We start from the raw sequence: 13,036 nt of genomic DNA on the forward strand, positions 1-13,036 counted from the left end.
TGTGAAAACTAAAATCATTATACATCATATCATATCATCGTACATCATACATCATACTTCATACATCATACATCATACATCATACATCATACATCATACATCATACATCATACATCATCATACATAGTATTAAAGGTCGAAACCAAAGTTTGGATGTCGGATTTTCAGAAAGTGACGTCACCAATTCAAAATCAGCTAGCCGAATTCCTCAGTCTGGAAACAACCGCGCAGTAGAGCGGACGGATGAGAGTCGCGCTCCGCAAATTTCGAGTACCGGGTTCTCAACCTCCCGGATCCCGCGCTTCGGGTCCGCTACGCGGTGAAACTCGACTTCCAGGACAAGCGCTCCGTAATTTCTTTACTCCAGGTCCGCTACGCGGTGAAACTCGACTTCCAGAACAAGCGCTCCGCAGTTTTGGAGGTCCAGGTACTTGACCTGATGACTTTTGACCTTCGGGAGTAATTTTCCGTAGTTTCGGCTGTACAGGTTCGCGACCTCGTGACTTTTGACCGAACACTGTGTAGTTTCTGCGCGGGTCCGCTACGCGGTGAAACTCGAATTCCAGGATAAGCGCTCCGTGGTTCCTGGTTCATGTTTACAACAAATTATTTCAATTCGTTTTTCGCGCAAGCCCATATTCAGTAGCTGTCAGTCCGCTAATAAAATTTCTCGAATTCCAGGATAAGCGCTCCGTGGTTCCTGGTTCATGTTTACAACAAATTATTTCAATTCGTTTTTCGCGCAAGCCGAAATTCAGTAGCTGTCAGTCCGCTAATAAAATTTCTCGACTTCCAGGATAAGCGCTCCGTGGTTCCTAGTTCACGTTTACAATAAATTATTTCAATTCGTTTTTCGCGCAAGCCGAAATTCAGTAGCTGTCACTGCGCTAATAAAATTTCTCGACTTCCAGGATAAGCGCTCTGTGGTTCCTAGTTCACGTTTACAATAAATTATTTCAATTCGTTTTTCGCGCAAGCCGAAATTCAGTAGCTGTCACTGCGCTAATAAAATTTCTCGAATTCCAGGATAAGCGCTCCGTGGTTCCTGGTTCATGTTTACAACAAATTATTTCAATTCGTTTTTCGCGCAAGCCGAAATTCAGTAGCTGTCACTGCGCTAATAAAATTTCTCGACTTCCAGGATAAGCGCTCTGTGGTTCCTAGTTCACGTTTACAATAAATTATTTCAATTCGTTTTTCGCGCAAGCCGAAATTCAGTAGCTGTCACTGCGCTAATAAAATTTCTCGAATTCCAGGATAAGCGCTCCGTGGTTCCTGGTTCATGTTTACAACAAATTATTTCAATTCGTTTTTCGCGCAAGCCGAAATTCAGTAGCTGTCAGTCCGCTAATAAAATTTCTCGACTTCCAGGATAAGCGCTCCGTGGTTCCTGGTTCATGTTTACAATAAATTATTTCAATTCGTTTTTCGCGCAAGCCGAAATTCAGTAGCTGTCAGTCCGCTAATAAAATTTCTCGACTTCCAGGATAAGCGCTCCGTGGTTCCTGGTTCACGTTTACAACAAATTATTTCAATTCGTTTTTCGCGCAAGCCGAAATTCAGTAGCTGTCACTGCGCTAATAAAATTTCTATTACTTTATAATCTTCTCATAATCTTTTTGGTAAAATATGTCGATAAATAAATTATATTAAACCTTGCACATTATTTTTGATTTGTTCTCGTGCTGAAAATATTTATTAGTATTCGAGGTATAACTCGAGGTGGTTGGCGGTGGTCGTTGGGGGTGGTTGCGGGTAATCAAGGTGATTCCGGAGGAGGGGGACGAGGATTTGTGCTCGGTGAGTTTAACGTTTTTATAATATTCGATGGCAATTGTAATTATATTTCATCTAATCTTTTTCAAACTTGTCATCTTTACAATAAATTATTTCAATTCATTCTTCGCGCAAGCACAAATTCAGTAGCTACAAATGCGCTAGTGAAATTTCTTCTACTATTAATTAATCAATTAATTATATTAATTCTTACACAATATTTTTGATGTGTTCTTATACTGAAAATCTTTATTATTATGCCAGGTATACCCGGGGTGGTTATCGGTGGTTGTTGGAGGTGGTTGGCGGTGGTTGGAGGTGGACGAGGAGGAGGACGAGGAAGACGAGGAGAACACGGTGGACGAGGATTTGTGCTCGGTGAGTAAAACACTTTTATCATATTTGATGGCAATTGTAATTATATTTTATCTAAAATATTTCAAAATAGTCATGTTTACATTAAATTATTTCAATTCATTTTTCGCGCAAGCACAAATTCAGTAGCTATGAATAAGCTTATGCAATTTATTACATTATTAAATAATTAATTAATTATATTAATCCTCATACAATATTTTTGATGTGTTCCTATACTGAAAATATTTACATTAAATTATTTCAATTCATTTTTCACGCAAGCACATATTCAGTAGCTATCAATAAGCTTATACAATTTATTATATCATTAAATAATTAATTAATTACATTAATCCCTACACAATATTTTTGATGTGTTCTCATACTGAAAATATTTATTACTATTCCAGGTATAACCTGAGGTGGTTATCGGTGGTTGTTCGAGGTGGTTGAAGGTGGTCGGAGGTGGACGAGGAGGAGGACAAGGATTTGTGCTCGGTGAGTAAGCACTTTTATAATATTTGATGACAATTGTGATTATATTTTATCCAAAATATTTCAAACTAGTCATGTTTACATTAAATTATTTCAATTCATTTTTCGCGCAAGCACATATTCAGTAGCTATCAATAAGCTTATACAATTTATTATATCATTAAATAATTAATTAATTACATTAATCCCTACACAATATTTTTGATGTGTTCTCATACTGAAAATATTTATTACTATTCCAGGTATAACCCGAGGTGGTTGGCGGTGGTTGGAGGTGTCCGGAGGTGGACGCGGTGGACCAGGAGGAGGACGAGGACCAGGAGGAGGACGAGGTGGACGAGGTGGACGAGGAGGAGGCGGGGTGGGTCGTGGGAGAGGAGAGGCGGGGAGGGGGAGGGGCAGGGGGAGGAAAGGGATGGGAAGGAAAGGGAGGGGCGGGGGAAGGGAAGGGAAGGGAAGGGAAGGGAAGGGAAGGGAAGGGAAGGGATGGGGAGGGGGAAGGGAAGGGAAGGGAAGGGCAGGGAGAGGGGAGGGGAGGGGAGGGGAGGGGAGGGGTGGGGAGGGCGGGAGGGCGCGAGGGAGGGACGGGGGCGGGAGCGGGCGGGCGTGTGGGGGGTGTGTATTGCTCTATTAACTCTAACGGGCTCGTACCGACATCCATCCTCCACTCCCCACCCTCCCGCCCTCCCTCCCGCCCACCCTCCCGCCCCTCCCGCCCCTCCCCTCCCCTTCCCTTCCCTTCCCTTCCCTTCCCTTCCCTTCCCTTCCCTTCCCTTCCCTTCCCTTCCCTTCCCTTCCCGTCCCTTCCCTTTCCTGCCCCTCCCCCTGCCCCTCCCCCTCCCCTCCTCTCCTCTCCCACGACCCACCCCGCCTCCTCCTCGTCCACCTCGTCCACCTCGTCCTCCTCCTGGTCCTCGTCCTCCTCCTGGTCCACCTCGTCCACCTCCGACCACCTCCAACCACCGCCAACCACCTCGGGTTATACCTGGAATAGTAATAAATATTTTCAGTATGAGAACACATCAAAAATATTGTGTAGGGATTAATGTAATTAATTAATTATTTAATGATATAATAAATTGTATAAGCTTATTGATAGCTACTGAATATGTGCTTGCGCGAAAAATGAATTGAAATAATTTAATGTAAACATGACTAGTTTGAAATATTTTGGATAAAATATAATCACAATTGTCATCAAATATTATAAAAGTGCTTACTCACCGAGCACAAATCCTTGTCCTCCTCCTCGTCCACCTCCGACCACCTTCAACCACCTCGAACAACCACCGATAACCACCTCAGGTTATACCTGGAATAGTAATAAATATTTTCAGTATGAGAACACATCAAAAATATTGTGTAGGGATTAATGTAATTAATTAATTATTTAATGATATAATAAATTGTATAAGCTTATTGATAGCTACTGAATATGTGCTTGCGTGAAAAATGAATTGAAATAATTTAATGTAAATATTTTCAGTATAGGAACACATCAAAAATATTGTATGAGGATTAATATAATTAATTAATTATTTAATAATGTAATAAATTGCATAAGCTTATTCATAGCTACTGAATTTGTGCTTGCGCGAAAAATGAATTGAAATAATTTAATGTAAACATGACTATTTTGAAATATTTTAGATAAAATATAATTACAATTGCCATCAAATATGATAAAAGTGTTTTACTCACCGAGCACAAATCCTCGTCCACCGTGTTCTCCTCGTCTTCCTCGTCCTCCTCCTCGTCCACCTCCAACCACCGCCAACCACCTCCAACAACCACCGATAACCACCCCGGGTATACCTGGCATAATAATAAAGATTTTCAGTATAAGAACACATCAAAAATATTGTGTAAGAATTAATATAATTAATTGATTAATTAATAGTAGAAGAAATTTCACTAGCGCATTTGTAGCTACTGAATTTGTGCTTGCGCGAAGAATGAATTGAAATAATTTATTGTAAAGATGACAAGTTTGAAAAAGATTAGATGAAATATAATTACAATTGCCATCGAATATTATAAAAACGTTAAACTCACCGAGCACAAATCCTCGTCCCCCTCCTCCGGAATCACCTTGATTACCCGCAACCACCCCCAACGACCACCGCCAACCACCTCGAGTTATACCTCGAATACTAATAAATATTTTCAGCACGAGAACAAATCAAAAATAATGTGCAAGGTTTAATATAATTTATTTATCGACATATTTTACCAAAAAGATTATGAGAAGATTATAAAGTAATAGAAATTTTATTAGCGCAGTGACAGCTACTGAATTTCGGCTTGCGCGAAAAACGAATTGAAATAATTTGTTGTAAACGTGAACCAGGAACCACGGAGCGCTTATCCTGGAAGTCGAGAAATTTTATTAGCGGACTGACAGCTACTGAATTTCGGCTTGCGCGAAAAACGAATTGAAATAATTTATTGTAAACATGAACCAGGAACCACGGAGCGCTTATCCTGGAAGTCGAGAAATTTTATTAGCGGACTGACAGCTACTGAATTTCGGCTTGCGCGAAAAACGAATTGAAATAATTTGTTGTAAACATGAACCAGGAACCACGGAGCGCTTATCCTGGAATTCGAGAAATTTTATTAGCGCAGTGACAGCTACTGAATTTCGGCTTGCGCGAAAAACGAATTGAAATAATTTATTGTAAACGTGAACTAGGAACCACAGAGCGCTTATCCTGGAAGTCGAGAAATTTTATTAGCGCAGTGACAGCTACTGAATTTCGGCTTGCGCGAAAAACGAATTGAAATAATTTGTTGTAAACGTGAACCAGGAACCACGGAGCGCTTATCCTGGAAGTCGAGAAATTTTATTAGCGGACTGACAGCTACTGAATTTCGGCTTGCGCGAAAAACGAATTGAAATAATTTATTGTAAACATGAACCAGGAACCACGGAGCGCTTATCCTGGAAGTCGAGAAATTTTATTAGCGGACTGACAGCTACTGAATTTCGGCTTGCGCGAAAAACGAATTGAAATAATTTGTTGTAAACATGAACCAGGAACCACGGAGCGCTTATCCTGGAATTCGAGAAATTTTATTAGCGGACTGACAGCTACTGAATATGGGCTTGCGCGAAAAACGAATTGAAATAATTTGTTGTAAACATGAACCAGGAACCACGGAGCGCTTATCCTGGAAGTCGAGTTTCACCGCGTAGCGGACCCGCGCAGAAACTACACAGTGTTCGGTCAAAAGTCACGAGGTCGCGAACCTGTACAGCCGAAACTACGGAAAATTACTCCCGAAGGTCAAAAGTCATCAGGTCAAGTACCTGGACAGCCAAAACTGCGGAGCGCTTGTTCTGGAAGTCGAGTTTCACCGCGTAGCGGACCTGGAGTAAAGAAATTACGGAGCGCTTGTCCTGGAAGTCGAGTTTCACCGCGTAGCGGACCCGAAGCGCGGGATCCGGGAGGTTGAGAACCCGGTACTCGAAATTTGCGGAGCGCGACTCTCATCCGTCCGCTCTACTGCGCGGTTGTTTCCAGACTGAGGAATTCGGCTAGCTGATTTTGAATTGGTGACGTCACTTTCTGAAAATCCGACATCCAAACTTTGGTTTCGACCTTTAATACTATGTATGATGATGTATGATGTATGATGTATGATGTATGATGTATGATGTATGATGTATGATGTATGAAGTATGATGTATGATGTACGATGATATGATATGATGTATAATGATTTTAGTTTTCACATTTCATACAAGAAATACACACTTTATCTCTCCTGCCGATTCCAGACTCAAGCGGCCAGGCCCTTCGATGGTTAGCCGTTGACTGAAGATATATCCTTCAGTTAACGGGTCAGCTAATAACGCTGCCGTTCTGCGATAGTTGAATGATAAAAAATTTTGCTCATACCTTTTAAATGTTTGTTAAAATACACTCGAAGTTTTAAGAAGATCCGTTCTTTCTCTCCCTATCACCTTTATAGGTCTTCAAATCACTACACTGCATTAAATACTCTCTCATATACAGAGCATCCATTTCATCTCGATCAAAATTAGCGCATCCGAGATGTATTACAGTTACTCTGAATTTTTTTTCCATACGAACACTTTTCGAAGAACAGTTCTCCGTCTCTACCCAACGTCGATTCCCCACTTGCGATTAGCTAAAACAGCGTTTCGATTCGATACATACAAAAATTCAAGATCGAGAGAGCAAATGAAAAGTTGGAATATTTGTGAATAATAATGATATGGAATACATCGAGCGCGTGTCGAATAGAATCCCAATTCAAACTGAATAATTCTTCTATTTTCATATCATAGTCAATTATTGTAGATAATCTAGTTTGTCTCCTAGAAAATTATAAAATTCATAGTATGCATCACGTAATAATCGTAAATAGATCACATAATACATACTTTTGATCTCTGCATCATTATTACGACTGATTTATCATTATTCGTGATCTGTGTACACATTCTTCTCTCGGGTACCTATACTTTAATTAAATCACCTTTTTTGCTACGAATTTTGGAAGAATCTTTTTCTCATAATCAATATATTGTATCGCCGACAAGTCGGTAAGTACACACAAGCTAAGTACTGGCTTGACCTCACCATTGCGAAGACTGTGTTACTCGGTAGGTGAATGCAGCCAGCATCGTGTCGAAATCGGTAACTATCTGATGTTCTACAATACGTTCCTAACTAACGCAAGCACATGACGATATTTGATTGTCACACCAAAGCCCATTAGTTCAACCGTCTTTTGTATTCTTCAGTGAACGTAGGAGGTGTTCGGAGGTGGTTGGTGGTGATTGGAGAAGGTCGAGGAAGACGACGTCGACCTGGATGACGAGGAGGGGCGGAGGAGGAGGAGTGGGATGAGGTGTACGAGGAGGATGACGGTGGTCGGAGGTGGTCGGAGGTGGTTGGAAGTGTTAGGGAATAGTAGGAGGTTTTTGGAGCTGGTAGGGGGTGGTAGGAGGTGGCAGGGGGCGGTAAGGGGTGGTAGAATGTGTTTGGCGGTGGTAGGCGATTGTAGGAGGTGTTTGAAGGTGCTAGGAGGTTGTAGCCTGGTAGGAGGTGTTTGGAGGTGGTTCGAGGTGATCAGAGGTGGTCGAGGAGGACGAGGAAGTCGAGGACGACGAGGGGGTGAACGAGGAGGAGAAGAAGGAGAAGGAGGAGGAGGGGGCCGAGATGTTCGGAGGTGGTTGACAGTGATTGGAGGTGTTCGAAGGTAGTCGGGGGTGGTTGGCGGTGGACGCGGTCACGCTTTTTCTTACGGGGATGACCGAGCTGATTAACATTTTCAAGTCGCAGTCGACAAGTAGTCTTGCGTACTCACTTTGTACCGACTCAATCTCAAGCTTTCATACCGATACTACTTAGACTGCTACGAATGTCGGTGCCAGCTTGTTAGACAGAGTCAATGGCCCACTTACTCGCCGAAAACTGGTCACAAAAATTAACCCATGGGTATCCGTCTTTATGTTCTTCAGTCAACAGTGTCACTAACAATTGTAAATGTTTTAAAGTGATAATTAGTGAAGTATCAATTCACGATTATCGATATTTTTAAGTATATTGCAATTTTTGTATAAAGTGTCACCTTCATACCGCAAGTAACGAAAGATTGAGCAGCATGTTAGAATTTGTGTACAAGATAGTAAGTAATGCAAATTGTGTGTATATATAAGGTTTCGCTATGCGCACTGGTGCACTAAGCGTCTGTAGGATATGATACGTATGACATTGTAATGTTTCATAAAACCTGAATATCAATGAATAGATACATGAATTTTTATTCAGCGATATACACACTTTTATTATTATAATAGTTTTTTAGTGGAGTTTAAGCTCTGGCCTGCGTGTAGGTGCAATTGCTCTGTGTAGAAAAGGATATTATACATTATATTGTATTGTTAATACATAATGTAACCTGTAGTGATACAAATCAATGAATCAATTGATCACTTCGTATATTCTCCGTATTCTATGAGCTGCTGGTGCTATGATCTCTGAGATCTCTCTTTTGCTACGCTCGGGGTTCAGTTGTTCTGAGAAGGGTTATTTGATGCCGATGTCGTGGCAAACAGTTTTCCGCCTCAAGCTGAAAGAAAAAGCAACGAAAAAGCTTTAGATTTTCTCTGAAAACTTTGACGAATTTGATTAATGTTCAAATGAATATTTTGATGCAATAAAATTGACGTAATACTGTGAAAGGAATATATTGCACACACTCAAAATATGCTGCGAGCAACGGATCAAGTAATCCGCCGAAAATCGAGGAAATCCTTAGTATTTGTTGGGTTTTTGGTCTTCCATTGTTTGAGATTTCTCCGCATTCCTCAGGATTCAATTGGTTAGGATTTAAACGCCTCTTTTGGAATCCCTGAGGTCCAATCAATCTAATTGTAAGAGTCGTACGAATAGATTCTTGGACGGAAAATTTTTATTTCCGCAAATAGTGAAACATGTAAGGTTAACACCTGTCAATATTGCTAAAAATTTTGACGATTTTGAAAAATGCTGGACTAAATTCTTCAACGCACCGTATGGGGATAATTCTGCGACAAGAATCGAGTAAACGTAGTCCGAATACCCTGCAAGAAACGCATCAAGAGTTACAGCCAAAAAACGAAAGATTTACTTCGTAATTTCTTTGCTGTTGGTCTCATGCTCTTTTTGATGTCTTTTCTGCGTTTCTGGGGGTCCAATGAGTCTGGATAGGGTTGTAAGACTTTACTTTCTTTCTTTTTATCTATTAACAATAAATACCAATTTGTAGAATGTTACTTTCTTTCTTTTTCATTTATTAACAATAACTGCCACACATACGCACACACATTCATCCATTCGTATCATATAAAAAGTGATTATACCAATTTGTAGAATTTTACTTTCGGAAATTTCTCATTGATTAACAATAAATACCACACATACACACATACACACACATTCCATCCATTCGTATCATCTCAAAACAGATTGTAAAGAATTGGCGGTCGATTTTTCTCAACTTTGACGAGACGTCACCTATGCGTTAACAATTCAAGCTATTTTTGAAGTGGATTTGACTTATCGTATTAATGGTCGGTCCCTCGGTGGCTCTCTCCCCGGGACCGGAGGTTTCTAGCGATGACGGGAGTCCGCCGAGTCGATGATCGTCTCGTTTTGGGTTGTCAGTCCTCCAGGGCCTCGCTGGAGTATTTTCCTTCAACCGGTTGAGTTGACGTCCCGGGGTTAAGAGAGCGAGATCGGGTTAACTTCTCCACCACTGGATCTCGATTTTGAGTTTGGAGTGGGGCGCCGGCTTCCCCACTCCATTTCCAAAATGGGTGTCAACCGTGATCCCTCCCAAAATGAGGGGATCACTGATACTTGTGTTTACAGCGGTTCGAAATAGGAGATCTTACAGGGTCAACCAAATCGATTCCACAACTGTAAGTTTTAACATTGAAAATGGTTCTACAATGGGGGTACCGATAAGGCTGGAGACCATCTACGGGTTCTGGAATAGACAACAACAATTCTAGCAGAGATTTTACACGAAATTGTCCGCGCTGTGATCGGTCGAGCGCCTGCCCCATCAGTGAGCCAATGGTTCTGATCATTATGAAATCAACTAAATATTTTGCTAGACCAACAGATCTTGAATTGGCACAAATAAATATTTACTTCGTCGCCCGTAATCACACATTCAGTTGATTCAATGATTATTTTCTCTCAGTGTAAGGTCAAATTTTGCAACAAATATGAATTTTGAGAACGATATTCCGCATCCTTGGGTACAATCAACAATCGAAAACATGAAGTCTATCTCATCCGTGAATCGATCCGTCTCATCATCAGGGTAAAATTATCGCCACGTCGGTATGTTATGAATAAGCACTTTATTTTTTTGAATAGTTGATTTCACTGTGTTTCATCGGCAAAGAAATACATATATGTTCTTTTTTCATCAATAAAAGACGAAAATATTCGATGTTATGTTTATCCTTAATGTTTGATTTATGTTCTTGTCGATTGAGTTACTAGTACAAAATACACACATGTCTGTATCATGGTTCTTAATAAATGCAACGTAATCTGGTATAATGTCTATTCTACACCCTGTAACTACATTTTCAATGCCTCCAATAGTCACACTCTGTGTAAGATCTGTAGATTTGTTTCATCAGCTTTACGGGAATAAAAACAGAAAACATATTCTGTATATTTACTTGTATAAAAGCTCGTATAAAAAGGTGATAAATTAATCTCAATGACTGCAGCAGAAAAAAATTAAAAGCAAAATGTGAAAGGCGAGCATTAATATGTATTATAAGTATCACGTTTCAGATAGATTAAGCGAAAATGAGTAAAATTTTTCGATACTTTAATTCCGGTAGATTCTTGTTTAACAGAAGATATATTTCAGAAAATTACCTACATGCACGGTATTTTTTGCTTCTATACATATACATATATACATAAACAGAAACAGATATAGATAAACAGAATTATTTGTTTTTTATCGAACGCGATCCGAGCATAGATATATTTCGTGGGCATGGTCGTTTTATTCTCACAAACATTTCAACGAGATCATTGTTCTACATATTCTCTTGAGAGTTTTTCAGCCCAATCCCGATCTAAAATTGTTCTAACATTTGTAATGCAAATATCTTTATCATTCTGCATGGTCCACGTATATTCAACCAGCTTAAAGTGAAGAGTATTAGGTTCTTGGGGTTAAAAAAAAAACCACACTCACCAAGTTATGACGTGGTCTCTGCAGCTGTGGTTTCACCGGCACGGAGGTCCAGGCATCACGGTGAAATATGCCCCTCCTCATCGTATCAAAATTCTACACCAGAGTTGACACTCTCTCGATTTCAGCAACGTTATAGGTATAATGTTTACACACGCGCGTCTGCTCTACGGCTTGAGTCTCAAGCGTGCGCGAAATCTTGAAATTGCACTTGGAATATTAAAATTCCGTGACAATATAGTGTGTCCACTTTTTCTCTTTCTTTTCTTGGAAAGAATTATTTTTCGACGATATTGGCGAACAACTATTTTCCACTTGGTTAATTCATTCTAGAAATTGCTTCACGCATTTTTTTTCATCTTGTGTAGTGAAATATGTCCATGACTGAAGGCCCTCGTGTATGAAAATCACAGGGTGAGAATGATTTCAATCAGAGCATGGTGAGATTTTGGTCCGAAATCAAAGATGATAAATCAGCGTAACTCGCATCCATGTGGTGGATTAGAAGATACCTTTGCATAAAAATTGAGAGACCATGCCCGCAGAGACAAATGGGTTCGGCAGTGTGACAAATTGAAAGGCAGAACCAGACCACATTTCGGGTGGCGTTAATTTTAGCCCTGAGATAGCTGTTGCAGTGTCCGAGTCCTGTGATTAACGAAATTTGTCATTGGGACAAAAAAAAGGCTTTGCGGGCTCGGAATGACTGTTGATTGCTATCGTAATTGGCCTAATTGTACGGTGGCCCAATTTATTTAATTACAGATAATTGCATATTGAATTTCTCTTGCCCGATTCTTACCACTTTTTACGACCGTTTTTTCCCGCCCTTGATCCAAAGCTTGCCTGCCGTCGCATCGCCCACGCCAACTCACCGGACTCAGGAGACTCGGTAAACGTTTTTGCGAAGGCGTGGCTGCGAAGACTATCATGGGAACGGATTCTCGTGTAGCAGCCTCGGATCTCGCGCGAGACACGGGCTCTGGACCAAAAAATCTAGGATCCTGTTCTGCGGAGGAAGAAAAAAATTATCTGGCAAAGGATCCTGCAGTGCAATGCGCGTGGAGCAGGGAAGTAATAGACTTCGAACCGTTTGTTACACCGGCTGTTATACATAAGTTTACGGCTTAATCACTTTTCTCTACACTGTGGCGGGCTCCGCTTTATGTAAATTGCTCGAGGCTTTAAAGCTCCTTAAAATACTGTGGCAATATTGCTCGCGGGCTCGTGCGCACCTTGGCTGTGTAACGGTCATGCAAATCTCGACTATAGTTTCAAAAGTTTGTTATTATAACGCGTAGGGGTTTGTATATATCATCCGGAATGAAAAAAGGGAAGGGGGATCTAGAATCAAGCTCAGTTATTCAGGGAATTTGCATTTGTTGGGCTCAGGAATTGATGGCATTACGTGTGAATACAAATATCTCCATGCCTGATTAAAAATTAAGCTAAGACGATCTCGTACCTTATATTCTTAGCTACACAGAATTTTCGTTTACTAGTTGGAACAAAATATGACTCATTTCGTTTGAAAAAAAATCACAAATATGAGCATTCGGCTCTACATTTTCCATTTCATTCACGAAGTTATTCAGATTAATAAAAAGCATTCAAGAACTTATCGTAAGCGGTACGCTATGACGTAAATTGGTTCAGA

The sequence above is a fragment of the Neodiprion virginianus genome, chromosome 1 (assembly GCF_021901495.1).
Source record: "Neodiprion virginianus isolate iyNeoVirg1 chromosome 1, iyNeoVirg1.1, whole genome shotgun sequence".
Lineage (NCBI taxonomy): Eukaryota > Metazoa > Arthropoda > Insecta > Hymenoptera > Diprionidae > Neodiprion > Neodiprion virginianus.